Source organism: Malus sylvestris, chromosome 15, assembly GCF_916048215.2.
Source record: "Malus sylvestris chromosome 15, drMalSylv7.2, whole genome shotgun sequence".
Taxonomy (NCBI): domain Eukaryota; kingdom Viridiplantae; phylum Streptophyta; class Magnoliopsida; order Rosales; family Rosaceae; genus Malus; species Malus sylvestris.
This window is the reverse complement of record NC_062274.1, coordinates 36,194,011-36,202,224: the sequence shown is the minus strand read 5'-3', so window position 1 is coordinate 36,202,224 and position 8,214 is coordinate 36,194,011.

Below are 8,214 nucleotides of genomic sequence, written 5' to 3'. Positions count from 1 at the left end.
TAGTGTCCGAAAAATCCCACACAAACAAGCACCAACATTCACACCAGCCCACCTGCAACCATAGCTTTATTACCACCGACCACTGGCATCGTCGTTTAGGACATGTTTCCTCATCTAGATTAAGTTTTATGTCAAAACAATTGTTACAATTTCCTTTTAATTATAGTCAAGTTTGTGATGTATGCCCATTGGCAAAACAACATCGTTTACCTTTTGGTAATAGTTCAATTTCAACATCGGCACCTTTTTAACTTATCCATTGTGATATTTGGGGACCTTATAGACATGCTTCACTTTGTGGCGCTCATTATTTTCTTACTGTTGTCAACAATTTCACCCGTTTTACTTGGGTGTTTTTTATGTGTCATAAAAATGAGACACAAAAGCTTTTACAAGATTTCTTTTCCCTTGTCCGCACACAATTTAATTTCACTATCAAACAACTTCGTGCTGACAATGGAGGAGAATCTTTCTTTGCAAATTTTTTTAAGGCAAACGGCATTCTTTTTCAACATTCTTATGTTTATACGCCTCAACAAAATGGTGTTGTCGAGCACAAACATCAACATATTCTTGAGACAGCACAGGATTTAAAGTTGCAAGCTCATTTCCTTCCCAAATTTTGGGGGGAGTGTGTTCTTACCACCGTTCATATTATTAATCGTTTGCCTACTCTAGTTTTGAATTTCAAAACCCCCTTTGAGAAACTTTTTTGGCAAACCTCCAATTTATTCCCATTTGTGTGTTCGCGTCAATGGTTTGCTAAATTATCTGAGGCCATACAATCTGTTGGTTTTACTCAGTCTAAAGCTGATTATTCGCTCTTTACGCGCCATCATGGGAAGTCTTTTACAACTTTTCTTATTTATGTGGATGATATTGTGATCACAGGTAATGACTCCATAACAATAGCGGTGCTCAAAGATTTCTTGCATAGTCGCTTTCGAATCAAGGATCTCGGTGATTTGAAATACTTTTTAGGCATTGAAGTTTCTCGTTCACATAAGGGTATTTTTCTTTCTCAACGTAAATATGCATTGGAAATTCTTAAAGATGGTGGGTTGCTAGGTGTAGCACCTGTTGAGTATCCTATGAAGCGATGACTTAACTTTCGAATAATGGTGATTTAATCAAGGATCCGTCACAGTATAGGAGGCTAGTTAGACGCCTTATATACCTTACTATTACAAGACCTAGCATCACATATTCATTGCACATTTTGAGTAGGTTTATGCATGAACCTCGAAAACCCCACATGGAAGCTGCTCTACACATTTTGCGTTATCTCAAGAATGCACCGGGACAAGGTCTTTTCTTCTCTTCACAAAATGACTTGTCTTTGCGTGCATATTGTGATTTTGACTGGGCAGGTTGTCTAATTACTAGAAGGTCAACTATAGGTTATTGCATTTTCTTGGGCACTTCTTTGGTTTCCAAGAAATCAAAGAGACAAAAGACCGTTTCATTGTCTTCGGCGGAAGCAGAATATAGGGCTATGACGAATACTTGCCAAGAGTTGCCATGGCTCAAATATCTTCTCAAAGATCTTCGTTTGGCTCATTCTAAACCCGCTTTGTTATATTGCGATAATAAAGCAGCTTTGCATATTGCGGCTAACCCGGTTTTTCACGAGAGAACTCGGCATATCGAAATTGATTGCCATTTTATTCGACAACAGATTCAAGAAGGGGTTGTTGCAACAAGGCATGTTTGTTCTTCATTTGAATTAGCCGATGTGCTTACTAAAGCTTTGGGAAAAGAAACATTTATTCCTCTTGTTTGCAAGTTGGATATGAATGATATTCACTCTCCAACTTGAGGGGGAGTATTGGAAAAGATATTCACAAATCTAGGATTCTCCGAGATTGTTTAGGAAAAGATTTGTATTTAGTTTGTAATTCCTTCTTTACTGTGAACCTTATTAGATTAAAGATTTATAAGGGAATGCTCCTGTATATATTGTATGATTCAGATCAATGAAATTATTCATTCGAGACAATTCTTTCTCGTAATATTCTTTCTTTACAGTATTCCTTTTCACTTGTAAGTGAGAGGTCTTAGGTTGATTTTCGCTAAAGACAAATTTGAATCACATTATTTCTAGTCTATTGTGAGGCTAAGCCTACCTCCTCCCTCCTAGTGTAGATACCATCGTTTGTTAAAAAAAAAAAAATACCTTCATTTTGCCAAAACTACAAGTATCATTTCAACAGTTTTTTTGACTATAAATACTTTTTGAGTTGATAGCAGATGTCTTTCAATATACAAACTAACCATCTTGGAAAGTTTTACGTTTCCTCTGGTTATTGTAGGTACTATTTCAGATTGATTTTCCAAATCCTTTTACTATCTACTACTTTTTTACCATGATGTTTGTTGATGCACAAAACCGGAGGTCTTGGTACAACGTAAATCCGACCGTGAATCTGCATGAAATGTAAATAACACAAGATGTATCGTGGTTCACCCCAAGGTTTGGGCTACGTCCACACCGATTGTATTTCTTAGGGAGAGAGAGCTCAGAATGAGAGTGAGAGCTTTGAGAGGATGAAGAGCCTTAGGAATTGGCCTCCTCTCATTGTGAAGGTGATGGGTCCTTTTATAGAATAAAGGCTCCTCACTTATTACATATTTTCCCCTTCCTTTATCACATAATTAAATTTAAGTCTTCTGAGTATTTGTACGAGATCTAAATACGGAGGCTCTAAATATGGTATAAACAGTAGTCCCCCAAGTTTTCAGTCAAGAGAGTCTTTTGGTTGCAGACTTGAAATTCAGTCCATGTGTGGGCCGAAGAAGTAGATGTTGTCTTGAATTGATGCTCAACTAGAAGTAACACATGATGTGAGGCTGCGAGGCTCGTGGCTTATATTGCCTTGGTTGGCTCGGCTTGTGGCGTCGAAGGTGAGGAAGTCCCTTTTATAGAATAAGGGCTCGCTTCTCAATACATAAATAATGGGCTAGAGTTGATGCTCGCGGCGAAGCGGTTGCTCAATAGGGGGCGATGCTCTCTAATGGTGGTGAGGGAGTCCCTTTTATAGAATAAGAGCTCGCTCCTCAATACATAAGTGATAGGTTATGAGTGATGCTTGCTGCGAGGCGGTTGCTCAGCTAGCGGCGATACTCTCTAATGATGGTGAGGGAGTCCCTTTTATAAAATAAGGGCTCACTTCTCAGTACATGAAGAATGAATGCTCTTTAATGAAAGTAAGGGAGTCCCTTTTATAAAATAAGGGCTCACTTCTCAATACATGAATAATGGGTTAAGTCCCCCGAGTATTTTTCATAAGGCCTAGTTGAGGCCCAATATATGGTACATAATGTAGTCCCTCAAGTCTTCGGTCAATAGAGTCTGTTGGCTGGAGACTTCAAATTGAATCCATGTATAGGCCAAAGTGGCAGTTGTTCGGAGGCGGTATTTGTATACCTTGCACTGAAGCTTTGTAGGTGAAGCTTTGCAAGTGAAGCTTTGAAGCTAGAGCTCTGTAAATGAAGCTTTCGAAGCTGGAGCTTTTGTAAATGAAGCTTTTGAAGCTGATTGACATGAGTGAGGCTCATGAATATTTATGTTAATTGACATGAGTGATGCTCATGGATGTTGTCATAAGTGATGCTCATGAATGTTAATGTTGATTGACATAAGTGATGCTTATGGATGTTGTTATGAGTAATGCTTATGAATGTTAACATGAGTTATGCTCATGAATGTTGACATGAATGATGGTCATGAATGTTTATGTATGATTATCATGAGTGATGCTTATGAATGTTTATGTATGAATGACATGAGTAATGCTCATGTATAATTTGAAGTACTAGGCGTACTTTTGATCATCTGGTTAGTGGCATGAAGGAGAGTACGGGTTGTACATTTCATCACCTGGTTGGTGGCATGAATGGCTAATTGCCAAATGATATTAGAGTACGGGTTGTACATTTGATCACCTGGTTGGTGGCATGAATGACTAGTTGCCAAAAGATATTGGAGTACGGGTTGTACTTTTCATCACCTGGTTGGTGGTAATAACGGCAGGTTGCCGAATAATTTTGGAGTACTGAGCGTACTTTTGGTCACTTGGTTGGTGATAATAGAGGCAGGTTGCCGAACAATTTTGGAGTACTGGGCGTACTTTTGATCACTTGGTTGGTGCTTTTTTGGGCTTATGGGCCTTCGCCCTTCACAACATGCCAGCCCATTTATTTTGGGCTTTGCCCTTTTTTTTTTTACCCTCTAATGGGGTTTATACAGATGTCTTCGAAAGATAGGAAAAATAAATTACATCATACAAAAACAAGAAAAGTAAATCACATCATTCTGATGGGGTGTTTATTCCTTGCTTTTGCTTTCTCTTTTGCTTTGCTTTTGCTTTTGTTTCTGTTTCTCACTGCGCCTCTGTCTCTCCACCTCCATCCTCTCTAGCAAACTTGCTTATTGCTTTTGTAGACTTGCTTTACGTTTTCTTTTCATTTTCTGCTTTCTTCTTTTGCACCGCACTCTTTCAGTCTTTGTCTTTGCTTTTCATATGCACACAAGGTCATCTTTTGCTTTTCTCAGAAAATGATTTCACATGGCTACCACCCTTCACTTGATCCCCGGATTCTGTGGAGATGAGATATGCATCACGATGTTCCCGAGCAAGCAACCTTTTGATGCTGATGAGATGTTCCCATTAATAATCATGTCGCTTGCAACCATGGCAGCAGAATCTGGTGAGGTTTTTATCCCCCTAAGAGACGATGACACTGCTCCACCAATCACCGGCGAATCACACGCCGACATGGCTACCTTTGCACTTGTAGAGATATGTAGCATCTGTGAGAATTTGTTGCAATGCCTCTTTATTAGATCACCATCAACCACAACACCACCACTTTGATGGTTGTGATGCCCAAGATTAAGTACATGATGACCGCCACCGCCACCAAAAGTAGTGGTTGTGACACCGTCCTCCACATGAGCTGTACAACTAGGGCTGCTGAAAAGGCCGAAGCTTGATATGTCTAGCTTGTTAAGAAGCGAATCGCGCATGTACGACGAAAAATGTGTCATCAAAGTTGTCCTTAGCTTATTCTTCTTCTTCCATGGTTGATGAAGATGATAGAAATATCATGGGATGATCAGATGGGAAGTGCCACATGTCGGCGTGAGGTTATTGATGATCAGACGGATAAGCTCCAACGTTAGTAGTTGTACCAGCTCTTAGTATGTCGGTTAAATCGCCTTGATAATTCTCCTCCTAGTAATTGGCATGAACAAGCTTTACCTGCGAAAAAATCACGGCGGCACAGGCGAGATTGAGCTTAGTTTTCAGGAACGACAAGTTTCAACTCAATTTATAGAAGTTTCAACTGGCTTTTTTTTTCTCAGACGTGACTTGTTTGGACGCCCTGGGCCAAGAGCTGGAGAGGGATGCGGGCTAACATCATAGAATTAGAACCAGTCCCAATTCATATCAATACGAATTAGAATCGAATTAAAAACAAGTATTATAAGAGGGATCAAACAGAGGGTTCTCCTTGAGAGGCTGGAACGAAAACTGACCAAGACACTTAGCCACGCACTTTCCATCGAAACCAAGATTGTGTTTTGGGCAGTTGTTGATGATCGTGGCGATGATGAAGACAACAATATTGGCCACCACAAAAATCGGAATCAGCTACGACGTCCATTGGGCTTCGGATGTTCCCATGTAGTACTGGTTGGAGTTATAATTGTAATTGTTAGGTCTGGGTTTTTCTGGTGGTCCTCGTTCCGAATCAGCCATTGCTTCGATTGTTTGATTCTCTCTCTGTCTCTGTCTCTTTTAAGAAAGCATGAAACTTTGGTAGTGTGGAGTGAGAAAAGCGTGGGGTGCGCCATCGCAAAGAATGATATAGGCTTAGATGGTGGATCTACCCCCAACCACTCAAACTTTCTCTGTTCGATTCAATTCGATGAGAGATAATAGAAATAGTAGTTCAACTGGCTTCGACAGACAGCGGGTCCGAGTGTTCTCCTCTTCCTCCACAGAGTCCTTGAGAGTCCTGAGACTTGGGAAGTCGTGGGATTGAGACGTCGGTGGTGACCCAATCGACGCCGTAGAGCCCGTTGAGGGGGTGGACGTGGAGGAGGATAACGGCATCGCCAGGGCGGAAATAGTTCTGGATGGCCCGTTTGACGGCGAATGCGCTCTCGTCGCTTAGATCAACAGTGAGACGGTGGTTATTGGGATCGCTGTTGGTGGTGGTGTAGGGCAAACCGAGGTATTGGCCATGACTGGTTATCGGAAGGGTTATATCCAGTGCGATGAGGAACGCCAGGCCCTCACCAGGGATGGCGGAACTGTTGAGACGAGGAGTGACGAACTAAAAGACACCACGTGGCTTCCGTTTGCTGTGGGATCTAAAGAACTTGAACCTAAATCTTCCCAGAGCGTGAAATAGTGGTTGTAGAAGACTCTACCTGAGCGGTTGTTAAGGGTGAAGTTTCCAGCGGAGTACTGCGAACTTGCTTCGCGACCCCTTTAACAGGATAATCCTTTAGCTTTGGGTTAACACATTGTCTAATTTTTCTTCGCTCAATCTTGGAGTAGCCAAGTAACAAGACTCTGCTGTAAAAAAAAAAAAAAAAAAAGAATCTTTGGGGCTCTTTTAGAAGCAGAGATCGAGGGAGAGAGATGAGATTGGTTTCTTGGGTTTTTGTGATTTTGCAGATTCACAATGGTGAGATTTGATGAAAAAATGAATGAGAAACCGACATAGTTTTTTATGTCGTTTCCCACAGACGGCGCCAAATGTTGATGCACAAAATCGGAGGTCTTGGTACAATGTAAATTCGACTGTGAATCTACATGAAATGTAAATAACACAAGATGTATCGTGGTTCACCCCAAGGTTTGGGCTACGTCCACACTGATTGTATTTCTGAGGGAGAGAGCTCAGAATGAGAGTGAGAGCTTTGAGAGGATGAAGAGCCTTAGGAATTAGCCTCCTCTCATTGTGAAGGTAAGGGGTTCTTTTATAGAATAATGACTCTTCACTTATTACATATTTTCCCCTTCCTTTATCACATAATTACATTTAAGTCCTCTGAGTATTTGTACGAGATCTAAATACGGAGGCTCTAAATATGCTATAAACAATGTTCATCATCGGGTTTCTAGGTTGATGTGTTCTGAGGTTGAAGATGTTACCGGTGTTGCTATCAAGGTGGTGGTGCAGACTAAAGATAAATCTGGTTTACGTTGCTTCATGTGTGCCCTATTTTTTTCATCGTAAAAGTTTTGTCTCAAGTGGTTTTCTTCTGGAAGGCTTTGTAATTTATAGTTAGTTGTGTTGATATTTTTCAGACTATTTGTGTTTTATGCCCTATGATATGGTAATCAGATAGCGTGTCTTTTAATCAAGACGCTACTTTAATTCTTGATATTCATGTTTGAATTTTAAATAGATATTATGCTATCCTATGTACTGTCTTATAATGTTTAATAAATCATCTTATTCTTCAAAATAAAAATGATGTTGAATGAACGCGTCGCAAGGCTAAACTCACACCTACATCTATAATAGAAGGTTCTTTTTTAGTATGATTCAGCATCCCTTGTACGTTTCATCAGTGGGACTAAAAAGAATGTCTCTTGGTCTATGTTTCCGTTACTCCACCAGATTTGGAACCTATGATACCTCTTCAGCTTCTCTAAGGCTATCTCCAATCGAAGGAGCTATATTTAGCTATCGTCCAAATTATAGCCCTGCAAAAAATTATTTTTTAATGAACAGTGTCAGACCATATTTATATACCATCTATAACCAAAAGGGGCTATTTTTCAGTCCCCTCAATAATTTATTATTTTAAGTTTATTTTTTAATTTTATTGGTTAACTGAATTAAACTACCATATTAAAATAAAGACTTTGGACATATTTTGAGTGCAACTTGTCACTATATGAAAAAGCCTCTAGATTTCTTATCCCTTGGTTGAAGATGTGGCCATTTGAAAAACTATTGAAAATTTTAAATTTAGATTATTGGAAGAGGTAAGGAAGTGGTGTTTATGAAAGAGATGTGAGCCAAAAGAATAAACGAGCTTTTAGCTCAAGAAGGCATCTTTTGATCGTTGAACTTTCACGCTCATATAGCGAGAAACTATTCCAATTTCTAAAAATAGCTCAGTAAATGAATGGTCGAGCAAGTGGCTGATGACAAGAATACATATCGGCGCGATTTCGATCCAGT